Source organism: Oncorhynchus gorbuscha, linkage group LG16 (assembly GCF_021184085.1).
Source record: "Oncorhynchus gorbuscha isolate QuinsamMale2020 ecotype Even-year linkage group LG16, OgorEven_v1.0, whole genome shotgun sequence".
In the NCBI taxonomy this organism is placed as follows: domain Eukaryota; kingdom Metazoa; phylum Chordata; class Actinopteri; order Salmoniformes; family Salmonidae; genus Oncorhynchus; species Oncorhynchus gorbuscha.
Window position 1 is genome coordinate 70,080,852 of NC_060188.1, and position 14,203 is coordinate 70,095,054.

Sequence of the window (14,203 nt, forward strand, 5' to 3'; positions counted from 1 at the left end):
TTGTTTATTTCACCTTGGTACTATGTGTTACTGTCGTTAACTGGAGTAATCTCCACAGCAGAGCTTCCTTGTCCTTTCCTCTGATCCATCTAATCAGCTGAAAGCAGCCTGTCTTGTCTGTCGTTCTGATCCCTCTCTGATAAGGAAGATAGATCCTAATAGAAACCACTGAGTTGGATTGTGAGTCAAATATTTGTAGATGTTGTTACTGTAGCTCTTTTGTTGTAAGACAACATTAGAGCAGATGCACTATTTTTGATCGTTGGTCTCTAGTGGCACGAGGTAAACTTGAGAAATCTTCAGTTGTTCAAAACAAACCTTCCTTTGTAATGTCTTATACCAGCTCTGCTTTATTCAATGCTAGCGTCATTAGTCTCAGTTTATACATAATGTAGATTCTATGGGGAAGAGAAAGGTATGCAGAAGACAACAACAATGATTCACATATCCACCAAGCAAAATGTAATTCGTACCTATTAGCATTTCAAGACAACTACAAAAGCTGATCAAGTTTCTCCCTAGAGTCCACTTAATATATTTCAGCAGACACATTCTGGATAAGTTATACAAGAGTAAACGAATATGACTTTGGGTATTCCATACACATAACTCAAAGATATCTCTGGCTTCAAAATCTTTCTTTTAACCTCTAACCTACATGTTGACAATGCTGTATTCAACACAGTCGTTTTTCTAGTACAGTGTAGGGTTAACCCATGGTAAATCATGGTTCAATGAGCAACTCCTTGAATGAAGAAAGAGCTCTTGCTCAGGCCCAAGCCAGGTACTGTATATCCACAAAGATTTAGTGCCACTACTGTACATCATGATACGAGTTATGGTGCATTACTAATATCCATTTTATGGCTGTATCCTCTCCAGTCAAGAGAGAATTTCATCTTCACTCACAAATGTTCGTCCCTTCCTTTCCAACTCACTGCCCCAATACACCTCTCCATGATAGTGAGAGGCCAAATGAACGTGGTCAGGTACTGCGCCTATAGGTTCAGGACATTTCAATGGGCTTGTGTACTGAAATTTTAAATTATTTGTTTTTTATCTGCATCATTTATATCAATACAATTTAGAGATCAAACTAATATATCATGGAAGTTTTAACAGTCGTTCTGCACTGAGTGTACAAAATATTAGGAACACCTGCTCTTTCCATGACATAGACTGACCAGGTGAATCCAGATGAAAGCTATGATCCCTTATTGATGTCACTTGTTAAATGCACTTCAATCAGTGTAGATAAAGTGGAGGAGACAGGTTAAAAAATTATTTTTAAGCCTTGAGACAATTGAGACATGGATTGTGTGTGTGCCGTTCAGAGGGTGAATGGGCAAGACAAAATATTTAAGTGCCATTTACATTTACATTTAAGTCATTTAGCAGACGCTCTTATCCAGAGCGACTTACAAATTGGTGCATTCACCTTATGACATCCAGTGGAACAGCCACTTTACAATAGTGCATCTAAATATTTTAAGGGGGGGGGGGTGAGAAGGATTACTTTATCCTATCCTAGGTATTCCTTAAAGAGGTGGGGTTTCAGGTGTCTCCGGAAGGTGGTGATTGACTCCGCTGTCCTGGCGTCGTGAGGGAGTTTGTTCCACCATTGGGGAGCCAGAGCAGCGAACAGTTTTGACTGGGCTGAGCGGGAACTGTACTTCCTCAGTGGTAGGGAAGCGAGCAGGCCAGAGGTGGATGAACCCTTTGAAAGGGATATGGTACTAGATGCCAGGCGCACTGGTTTGAGTGTGTCAAGAACTGCAATGCTGCTGGGTTTTTCACCCTCAACAGTTTCCCGTGTGCATCAAGAATGGTCCACCACCCAAAGGACATCCAGCCAACTCGACACAACTGTGGGAAGCATTGGAGTCGAAATGGGCCAGCATCGCTGTGGAAGGCTTTCGACATCTTGTAGAGTCCATTCCCTGATGAACTGAGGCTGTTCTGAGGGCAAAATGGGCTGCATCTCAATATTAGGATGGTGCCCCTAATGTTTTGTACATTCAGTGTATAGTCTATACTACTATATGATCAGTACGTTCCCGATAAAAGAAAATGGAGAGTGACACATGACTATAAAGACTGAAATTTTATAACATAAGATCGGGACAAAATACCGTGTACAATGAATATGAGGAAAAATGTGAAGCATAATACAGTAGTTGTATGAGAAAGCCATTGCTGTCGTGGGAGGCTATGCAGAGGATGGGGGGATCGGGGAAATTATTGCCTTTGTTGTAAAGACTACAATCCATTTGACTACAGGGTACTGTACTGTATGCCAACGGCATCATTTGAGAAGACAAGCATGGGTAGGTGGAGACAAATAATTGAATAAAAAATAGGCAGTTGACATTTGGCAGAATGGGATCTTGGTGCATGGGAAAATACCTGCTCATACAACCACATGATATGGGGAGAAACCTAAATAATATACACTATGTGCTATGGGAAATGTTCACCCAAAACTTCACTTCAAATAAATGTTTTTATCACCAGTTGAATACAAAGTAACACAATTACGGTTAGGCAGACATGAAAACAATTGGTTGTTTAAATGCCAATGGGAGAGAGGCAGAGTTCACACTTAATGCAACTAGAACGTAGGGATTAATGATTGTTTAATGGACATAATTGTTTGATGATGAAGAAGAAGATGATGATTATGCATACTGGAGATTGTGGTATGCTGAATTCCTCATTACAACCATAGAATCTGACATGAGAAAACTGAAAACGTTTTAGGTGGTTTCTTTGGGCTCCATAAGGGTCACATGCGGATAAATTATCAAAATAAATTGTCAATAAAGGATGATTTAGATACCAAAACATGTACATGGCAAAATAAATGTAATTAACTTAACCATTTTGAAAATATATACACATAATCCCCAATAACGCATAAAAACAGACAGCTGCAGGTCTCATTTAACACAACAAGGAAATAACTAAAAGGTAATTAATTAAAAGGTTACCCCTCCCTAGAATAACTCACTAGCATCACCACTGCCACTACCACCAACACCACAACATTTATTCACCACTACCATTACCACCCCCAACACTGTCACTAAAAAACCACTGCCACTACCAATACTGCACCTCCAACAGTGCCCTTAGATCAGCTATCAGCTATCAGCCAGGAACCAGCATTCCTCAGTGCTTTGCTCCTTGTCCTGGTACATCTCCTCTTATAAACTGCTTATGATTGTATGTCCTTTGCCCATGTATATGGACATTTGGAAATACCACGTCTATGTTTTAACCTGATATTGGAAGGGCCAGTGAACAACAGGCCATATGTATTTACTTAATTGAATGGTTCTAAAACTATGTGATAATGCATTAAGAATTCATAACCAGACCATTAAATAAAGTGTCACCTTGTACTTTTCTGCAAAAACAGCAGGGCATACTCGACAATGACACATACAGTAGTCTTGTGTCTCATACATTTAGTAGGTATGCTTCGGGATGGTCACTGAGCAGGCCAACATTCATCTAGGAATGGAAAGATATGCATACTAATGATCTTGTTTTCACCACCTTCAGACATCAAATGTCGCAACAATATGTTTCCATATTTCCTTGGACATTAAATGAAAGAATAACCAAACTGCATCTCCCATTAGTTTATGTGTGGGATGTGGAATGGAATATATTTGCATAACTGATTTACTGATTTAAGATTTGGTTCAAACTATCCTCCAGTCTTCAAACTGTGACCTAACCTATAAGATACATAATTTATTGTATCGCACAATGCATTCAGTCACTAACAACTGTTTTAAAATACACCATTGATTAATGTGAAACGCAATCAAGTCAGCAAAGTTTCCAGGCAAATGCCCTTGCATAAGGTTATAGGCCTTGAACTGTAAAAATATATACTAAAATAAAAGTAATGGAATGACATAATAACAGAAGGTTTCTTTGTGAAATGAAGGTCTAGAAACAGAAACATTTACTTTAGCGCCCCTCTGGTTTAAAGATAGACTATGCAGATGAGTAACCAACTGCAATGCATTGTTAAGATACGTAAGATGGACAGGCCAGGTATTGGTTTAGCATCATACAAATCAAACTGTGTTTCTGTACAAACTGTAAGACCTATTCTGGATCCTGACTAGTGTTTGGCCATAAATGCAGAATATCATGAGCAAACTATTTAGAAGTCCTAATCATTTAGAAACTTGCATTTCTGTTTTTTTCTACCACTAAACCCAGTGGTTTAATTTGAAGGGAATGGCTGCTTGGTGGTGTACCATGTAAACCAATTGAATTCAGTGTACATGACTTCTCAAAACACACTGAGGGCTCTATTTTAACAAACCTAATGCAATGGTAAATCTCTCACAGCCAGAATTATGAGAGCATTATCTGGCAGTAGCGCAACAGGGCTGGGTTTTGATGAATAAACAAGTTGTAGGTGTGTGGCAAGGGCTTGGCCACTCACTGCCCCAATGAAAGAAATACTACAGTACTTACTGTAGAATTCTGTAGTAAACTGTAGTATACTGTAGAATTCTATACTACACACTGTAGTATCCCTCGATCATGTGTAGTACTTACTATAGCATGTTGTAGTATAGTGCAGAATCCTATAATAAATACTACAGTATTATCAGCAAAATAACACTGTAGTAAATACTACAGTAATCTTTTCAAAAACACTACAGTCCGCAAAAACACTACACTCTTTTAACTATAGTAAATACTACAGTATTTAATATCCATATACCCTGTCCATTCCCCTACCCCATGTCCCAATTTGTGCAACCCATAAGTGAGAAACATACATGCCAAGTACAAACCATATTGTGTTCCCTATAGAAAAGAGCAGTTCAGAACTATCCATTCTGACCCCAGTCCTACCAACATACAGGTCATGGAAAATGTGCTCTTTTAGCATTTCTCCAGTAGGTTTCCTCAAGGAGAAACACTGTGTTTCTAAGTCAAAGATAATAAAACCAAAAAACTATAGTAAATACTACAGTAATGTCAGCAAAACCACTACAGTAAATACTACAGTATACTCAATCCGCAAATACACAACATTAATTACTATAGTATATACTACAGTTTTCTTTTACTAAAGTATTTATATTATAGTTAAGAGTAAATACTACAGTAAATACTAGAGGTCGACCGATTAATCGGAATGGCCGATTAATTCGGGCCGATTTCAAGTTTTCATAACAATCGGAAATCGGTATTTTTGGGCGCCGATTTGCCGTTTTTTTTTAACACCTTTATTTCATCTTTATTTAACTAGGCAAGTCAGTTAAGAACACTTTCTTATTTTCAATGACAGTCCGGGGGATCCAACTAGTCCAACGCAATAACGACCTGCCTCTCTCTCGTTGCACCCCATCAAGAAGACTGCCTGTTACGCAAATGCAGTAAACCAAGGTAAGTTGCTAGCTAGCATTAAACTTATCTTATAAAAAACAATCAATTATAATCACTAGTTAACTACACATGGTTGATGATATTACTAGATATTATCTAGCGTGTACTGTGTTGCATATAATCTGACTGAGCATACAAGCATACAAGTATCTAAGTATCTGACTGAGTGGCGTAAACATTCATTCAAACAGCACTTTTGTGCGTTTTGCCAGCAGTTCTTCGTTGTGCATCAAGCATTGTGCTGTTTATGACTCCAAATCTATCAACTCCCGAGATGAGGCTGGTGTGACCGAAGTGAAATGGCTGGCTAGTTAGCGCGCGCTAATAGCGTTTCAAACTTCACTCGCTCTGAGCCTTGGGGTGGTTGTTTCCCTTGCTCTGCATGGGTAACACTTCGATGTGGTGGCTGTTGTCGTTGTGTTGCTGGTTCAAGCCCAGGGAGGAGCGAGGAGAGGGACGGAAGCTATACTGTTACACTGGAAATACTAAAGTGCCTATAAGAACATCCAATATTCAAAGGTTAATGAAATACAAATGGTATAGAGGGAAATAGTCCTATAATAACTACAACCTAAAACTTCTTACCTGGAAATATTGAAGAGTCATGTTAAAAGGAACCACCAGCTTTCATATGTTATCATGTTCTGAGCAAGGAACTGAAACGTTAGCTTTCTTACATAACACATATTGCACTTTTACGTTCTTCTCCAACACTTTGTTTTTGCATTATTTAAACCAAATTGAACATGTTTCATTATCTACTTGAGGCTAAATTGATTTTATTGATGTATTATATTAAGTTAAAATAAGTGTTAATTCAGTATTGTTGTAATTGTCATTATTACAAATACATGTATTATTTATTTTTTTATCGACAGATTAATCGGCATTGGCTTGTTTTTTGTTCCTCCAATAATCGGTATCGGTATCGGCGTTGAAAAATCATAATCGGTCGACCTCTAGTAAATACTACAGTGAATACTACAGTAAAGTCTGCAAAAACACTACATTGAATACTATAGTATTTATACCGTTCCATGGTTTAATACTGCATGTGTTGGTCTCAAGTTCTGTAGGTTATTGATGATCTTTGCATTGTCATCAACTCCAATCAAATCATTTAAAAAGAAGATGGAGAACAAGATATGAAGGGAAAATACTAGGGTTTTAGTACAGGTACAGCCAACTAGCGCAAAAACAATATTGCAATTTTGTCAAAACGATGCAATACGATATATTGTCAAAAATAATATCCCAATATGTAACTGTATGGATTTTTTTCTCCCATCACTAGCGCACAGCTCAGACACCCATGAATACCCCACACAACATGCCACCAGAGGTCTCTTCACAATCCACAATCCAGAACAGACTATGGGAGGTGCACAGTACTACATAGAGCCATGACTACAGGAACTCTACTCCACATCAGGTAGCTGATGCAAGCAGTAGAATCAGATTTTTTTTAAACAGATAAAAATACACCTCATGGAGCAGTGGGGTTCTTTCTGTGAAGAGACACAAAAGTACAGACACGTGCATACACACACTAGCACACGCACTCTATACACACGTACATTGTAATATTGTTGTATGGTGGTATTATACATTTGTGGTGTAGATATGTAGTGGTGTAACAATGGTATATGATTCACTGTTTTATATTTTGTTTTATGTGTAATGTAAGTGCCTTAATGTGTATAGACCCCAGGAAGAGGAGCTGCTCCCTAGTAAATACAAATACAGGGCTTGATATGAAACGGAAAACAAGCAATCAGTTTTTTAAAACAACAACAATATTTCTAAATAGGATGAGGTCAGAAGCATGATATCATAAATTGCTTCTCTCATTCCATGGCACTCACTGTATGCACATGTAGGCCTAAATGTCTGCATCAGATTTGCACATCTACACAAATTACTAGCCCTATCAATTGTATTGTTGTGCAAGGCAGATTTTTTTTTAAAAATGCAGTTGATATTGCATTATAGGAGTACTGAATAGTTTGGAGGAGTGTGTGTTTGGTAAGCGGATGAGGGGCACTCTTTGAAAATGGGGATGGATAGCCTACTTGAACAAGCGAAATTAAGTATGCAGTGAATTGTGAATAATTCAAAGGCATGAGGGCAAAAACTTCCAAAATATTTCAAAGCACAAAATATTTTTAAAACCCTTCATTCATAGGCTACTTGGCTAATGGCCAGGATAAAAATACACACCTATGCAATGCTGTTAAAACAGCCTTGATGGTAGGCTATGCTTGGTTTTTGCTCAAATTAAACAAAAATGGGGGGAAACCAATAGTTTTTTAAAATGTTTTTAAATACGAAATTCACCGGCACAAGGAATCTCTCTTCCAAGGGCACTGCGCGTCATGGCTGGATAGGCTGAGCTTCCACTCTCAAAACCCATTCCATTATCAGCAGTGTTACCGTTAAGAACGGCTTTTTGTGGGTCTCCAAACTTCCCATTAGCATTGCATGAACCTCACTTTTGTGCTTGTTTTTAAGGAGACACTACAAATATTGCCATCCCTCTCACCTCAGTGCAAGCGAGCTGATGTTAGACAGGTGGTACATTTCCAAACCTGGCTTTAGGGCTGGAAAATGCCAGTGCGGCAGTTTTAACATGACATAATTGCAAACTAACGTGCGTTTGACACTTGCGCTTCCTTAGTGACAGCCCAAAATATAACCCTCAGACCTACTTGTACAGATTTGTTAATCAATGGCTCTCAAAAATGACTGTGTCCTTTTATCTAGAAAAGTAACTGTTGTCACACTGTTTCTCAGTCCAATACTGGTTTTCAGATTTGTGAGTGGTGTTTTATTTGGATTATATATTCGTATTGATCTATCGGAGAGGTTCATAGCAATTGATAAGAATATCATCATATATCCATTACAGTACATGAGGTAGGCCTACATAAAGGAATATTACTTTTACATTACACATCTGGAGTCTGCAGAAGTCTAGCCTACTCAATGCAGATTAATATAATTAACATTTTCCAAAAATGCAGTAAGCTCAACATTGCCTCTGTTCTGACTATATTAGCCTGTGTGTTTCAGGTTGTGCCTGAGAGTAAATGAAAGCCGTGTGTTGATCATACGCAGTGGCCTTATAATATCATATCTAATATCATAATTGCAGGTAACAAATATGTAATAATATGTAATAGTTGTTTTCAACGAAACATAGGTTCCATGTTAGTAAGCTATTACTGGACACCCCTGAGTAACACATATTTGAGTTGCCAGTTTAAGATGGGTCTGTCTTGCACATTGCACAAGGTTGTCAACAGATTGCAGCAACTATACAACCTGCCATAGACAGAATTGAGATATTATTATAAAATAATGTTGTTTCATCCTTGACAGTTGGAACATACTGTATATTCTGTTTCTGGTCATGCCATCAAGCCAAGAGCATTGGCATTACATTTGACATAGCCTACATGCACTTGTTTGCATCTTTACCTGAGGAGCTGATCAACTGATAGCGGGTTCTCAAGGATACGTTCTCAGACATTACATAGGCTACCGAATGTCTAATACTACTACCTACCAATGATAATACATATGATACACAAGTTTACCTTGATAGCCTACATTTAGAAATAGAGCTACATTATAACCTAACCTTACTGTATACAAGTACCCAAATATATTTTAATGCACTGGCTCACTGCCCACTGGGAAAAACTGGTTGAATCAACGTTGTTTCCGCTCATTTCAACAAAACAATTCAATTGAATGACGTTGAATCAACGTATTAAACTGACACGACGTCAACAACGTTAGGGAATTTCGTATTTTTTCACCCAATTTTTAATCTAAATCCAATTACATGTTTTGTTGATTTCATGTTGAATACACAACCAAATGTAAATCGAAACTAGGCGTTCAGATCACATATGTGCCCAGTGAATGACCGATATGTCAACTCAATGACCCATCTGTCTGTAAAGTTTACGTGTCAGGTGTATAGCCTTTAGCAACATCGTCATGTTTAGGTAGGTTACCACAGAATGTCTCTTTCCTCAGAGTTGGTATCACCAGCTAGGAACATAAAGGTAATGTACATTAGCATCACGGGCCCACGGAATGAGAATAGCCTGGCCGGCACCTTGTGTGTTGATACGCGGCTCTCACTACACTCTTCATTCCCGTTTCTCGATACACAATGTTTGTGCACCTGAGGCTACCGCGATTCACAAGCGATAAGACTATTGCGCGCCACGTAGAAATTCTGCGATACACACAATCTGAAAGCAGTAGCTAGCCTACTACACAAATGGCTCACCTTTGCGTGATGTGACCATTCCGCAGGCTTATTCCCATGTCATAGCTTCACTTCAGATAAATAATACGACTGTTGATATTTGTATATGTTGTATCCTCGTGTATCCTTGGAAAATAACGCAATGGTGATGGTTGAGATCCACTCGCTTCAGTTGAATAGGCTATGATGCTCCGGTGAATGTCCCGAAGAGAATTGCAAGACAGCGTTTGAAATGTAATGCCGGAACGCGTGTATTAAAAGTTACTAGCTTTTTTTCTAAGGGTTATCTTTCAACTGCTCATCTTCAACCAAATCTTCCCTGTTGGACACAATCACCAACTCAGCATCACTGGAATATACCATATGCTACAGAGAGGAAGGGGGTGTGGCACCGGTGACCAATAATTTCAACATCCAACACATTCAGTAAATGCCTGCCGAGATTTAAAGCGCGTTAAATTGGATTTAGACAGTATCAGGGTGAAGAGATATTGCTGAACAGTGTAAAGGTAGTTCTCACTACCTTATAATGGTATTATTGTGTATTATTGCACAAAATACCCTTTTGAATGTTGCAAAATTATCCAAATAATGATTAAAATGATAATGATGATCATGGCATTTTTATCATTATTATTATTCATGTCTTTGTTGTTATTATAAGCAGGCTATTGTCAAGCCATTTTTTTCAACAGATTGTTACGGTAGACAACCATTAACGATCTGTCTACATCCAATAATGGATGTAGACAGATCCAAATAGGGAGGTGAGTTGAACGCAATCCATGCCTGTGAACTGGCTGCTTTCTGCCGTTAGTATTCAAGGCTGCTAGCTTATCATGGCTAATTTGAATTGCAATCTGTTTGCGCAAGGGTCCTGCCAGAGGGAACCAAGGACTGAGTCTTATAAACTCTGGGAGGCCACAGCCCTGCCTCTGCTGTGCACCAAGGCAACAAGATTAATCAATACAGCAGATTTAAATACATACAGCCTCACCGCACCATTGAGCTTTATCAAGGACTAATTTCAATGGTGCAACAAAATAGTTCCTGTGTTATGCCATTAAAGCAATAAATATAGACTAAAGCAAACATACAGACAAGGGACATGAGCATAGAATTACTTCCATTACAACTGAGCGCATGTGGCATCTTCAGGTTGCATGCTGTTTAAGCCTAATGATACTGTAAATAATGTATAGTTACTGTAAAATCCCTGAACAGTTCCCTAACACCATAGTTTGCCATTAGTCCCTGGAAATGACTAGGTGCTATTATGAGGTCCTACAGTTGAGGTAGAGGTGAAAGGCCAGTCTTGCCACAATATAACGATAAACGATAGCTTACTTTTACTAGGTTTTGGTAGAGGGGTGAGATAACGTCATATAGCAGGCTGAACTTGCAGTGAGTGACTATTCTGATTAATCTACTGCAGCCTAATGAGCTGTACAGTGCTACAGACACAGTAGGTTTCAGAATCATTCAAGGATTTCGCCTGTGAGGATCCTGACTAATTAAACCTATTAAAACATCTGTGAAATATAAATGAAAACAAAACCTTTCTTAACATAAACTATTGTTCAAAGATTTCACATTGTGAGGGTCCCATGTAATGATAATCTTTTATATTTTTGTTTGTTTGTCTGGTCTTGTCTTGTTATCATCTTGCAGGGTAACAGGCAACATCTAGAACATCAGAGTGAGAAAAATAAATTACAGCTTTCATACAACCGTCCCTGGGGAACATGATAAATAATCTCACGGTGAGAGCATTTGTAACACGGTTTTGATGGGAAATATAATTTTGTATATACTAGACACTCACAGTTAATGCTTCAACACAAATATAGACTAATGGAAAATAGGAAAATAAATGGGACTGAATTGGTCTAGCCAGGAAGATTGACCGATGGCTCATTGAAGTAGCCATCAACGCATCAATCAATTCACATTCACTATACCATATGATTTCAGTGGATAAATATTTTCTTCTTTTAAGAATAAACAAAAATACATCAATGTACATAGTTTTCATCTTAACTGAACCAAATCTTCAAACAAACATCGACAACAGTGTTTCCAGGGTTTGGTTAATCCCAAACTGAATTCATGTTCCTTGACAATCCCATCAAAATTGGATGTTGATCTGACGTCTTTGCCCAGTGGGGAGTAGGCCTACTCTGTGGTTATAAATGCCAAGGCCTTTGTATGGAACACACAGACAAAGAAGTACTTTAAGATGACATTTTATTTGTCCTTGTGTCAGAGGACATATCACAATTGCATCCGACACACAGTGGCTTGGTAGCTTAAAAAGAAACCAGCACTCAGCCACTGAGACTGAAATCTTTACATACTTACTTAAGACAAGGGAGACATAATTTATTTGCTGCATCTCTTTTTCTCAGACAGGTTTCAACACTTTTGTTGCAGTTCCAGCCAAGAGAGTGAGTTTATGCAGTCTTTGATCTGGGAGTCTGTGGAAGGACTACTAATCCCGATGCATAGCAGCCTGTTCATTCACCTCACAGAGGAATGGATCAGCCTATCTATCATTCTACAAACGTAGTGCTGGGTCACTCTGACAGCACTAGATGACTTTTTAACTACAGCCCATGTCTCCATGCCAAAATTAAAGACTGATGTCAAATCAAAAATATATTGATAATGTCAGTCTTATAACACTAGCATTACATGTGGAATACACGAAGATCTCTTCATTTAAAGAGCTACAGTACAGCTATCATAGGGCGGTGTGACTACATTACAGAAAGTAATTACATTATACTGGATCAGACTGGACAATGTCAGTTTGATTTGATGGTGCTCAGACAGCCTTTAGCTTACTCCTCTAGAAAATAGAAACACGGCCAAATGATTGTCCTACAATATGCTTATAGTTCAAAATCACAACCGCCCACATCTTGTACTGGTCGGTTTGGGACAGTCTTGCTCATACTGAGGTGATCACACAATGCTTCGCTCAAGGGCAAAGTACTGTAACCATGCATGTTTCCCAGACAACCCCCCTCACATAAGGTTCCCTCATATCAAACCCAAATTATTCTCATATATAGCCATACCATAACCAAATCTTATGCTAGGTAGCTTGATTTATTTCTGTCAGAGAGACTACATGCATATCAATATATCGTTGAACAGAGGGACAGTTAGAAATTTACTGGGGGTGGGTCTTAAATATGGGAGGGTTGTCTTAACTTTTTTTTTTGCTTTGGGGAGGGCTGTGTGTTTTTTTATTGGGCACTGGGAAGGGTAGTGTGTTTTTTCCCTGGTTTGCATGGACTATTTTGCATGTTCTACGATATCATTTCTTCCATCATAGCCACATTTCCTCATCTGCCTCCATGTGCCTCACCTATACCGATGTGGTTTGCTACTTCCCTTAAGCACTATGCTAACTTTTACTATACCACAGGTCAATATAGTCTACCAGTCTAACTGTCTTTCCTGCCCTCTGTCCACCATTCATAGTGACAATAGTGGTAGTGAGATGGATTGTCTGTCCAGGTCTGCAATAGGCTATTAGCAATCATAACACATAAAAGCATTTAAAGCTACATCACTTTTCAATATGAATCCACAAGAACAAATAGCAATAGCTGATAGGCAGTGGAGAGGCCAGGTGCATCATTGCGCATGAAAGACCATTGAAGACATGAGACACGTAGCTCAAAAAGCTCCCCTATTGATCTTGTTGAGGGACAATACAATTATCATACATAGACTAGCCTACAACACCACACTGCATAATTGCAATAATTACATTATTGTTTACAAGTGAGTCATTTTTTTACTCTAGGTTGCAGTGAAAATGCCATTTGAATAACGGCACAAAAGCCGTGTGATTTGAATGTCTATTTGATTTGGATCAGTTGTGGGTCTATTAGAAAGGCACAGTAGCAGCCTAGTCTGGCTGGATTTTTACTTTGGATACTGAGATGCGCTGTCTGTTGTGGATCATCATTCTCCCAAGTCGTCCTATAATAATGTGGCCACACATGCCCAGTTATTCAGGAAAGTTTAACACACGGTCCGCTCCTCTCCAATCCCAGAAGCTAATCTTAGCGCACCGAGAACCTAATGCTTCACTATAGCCTAGATATTTGTCATTTAACTTTTAAAATGTATTACCTTTTATATGTGGTATTAACACAACCAGTAATAATGTCTTAATCTGATTAGGACTCTACAAAAGTCTCCTGTAGGCCTGCGCATATTCGTCCAACATAATTCCAGCATCCTCAAAATGGCTTGACATTAACCAAGTTTCCATCCAACATGTTTATGCGAGTAAAGTACATGTTGGATATAAAATGTCAAGACATCATGGGAAAGCATGCAGTTTATTAGGCTACATATGAAATAATGAACTTCACCGGGTGGTGAAAGTGCACAGTGATGAGCTTGATGCTCCTTATTCTGGTGGGTCTTGTTCTGGTGACATGATGATCGATGCTTGGCTGCCGTTTG

General features: G+C 38.7%; 1 protein-coding gene across 1 annotated transcript in view; it reads right to left on the reverse strand.

Annotated features, from left to right (window-relative positions):
• Nucleotides 1-10,022, reverse strand: part of tenm1 (teneurin transmembrane protein 1) — a 231,913-nt gene extending 221,891 nt beyond the window's left edge. Inside the window, exon 1 of the mRNA XM_046306197.1 lies at nt 9,734-10,022. The gene's annotated coding sequence lies outside the window, so the exon portion shown is untranslated. The remainder of the gene's footprint in view (nt 1-9,733) is intronic.
• Between the last annotated feature and the right edge of the window lie 4,181 nt (nt 10,023-14,203).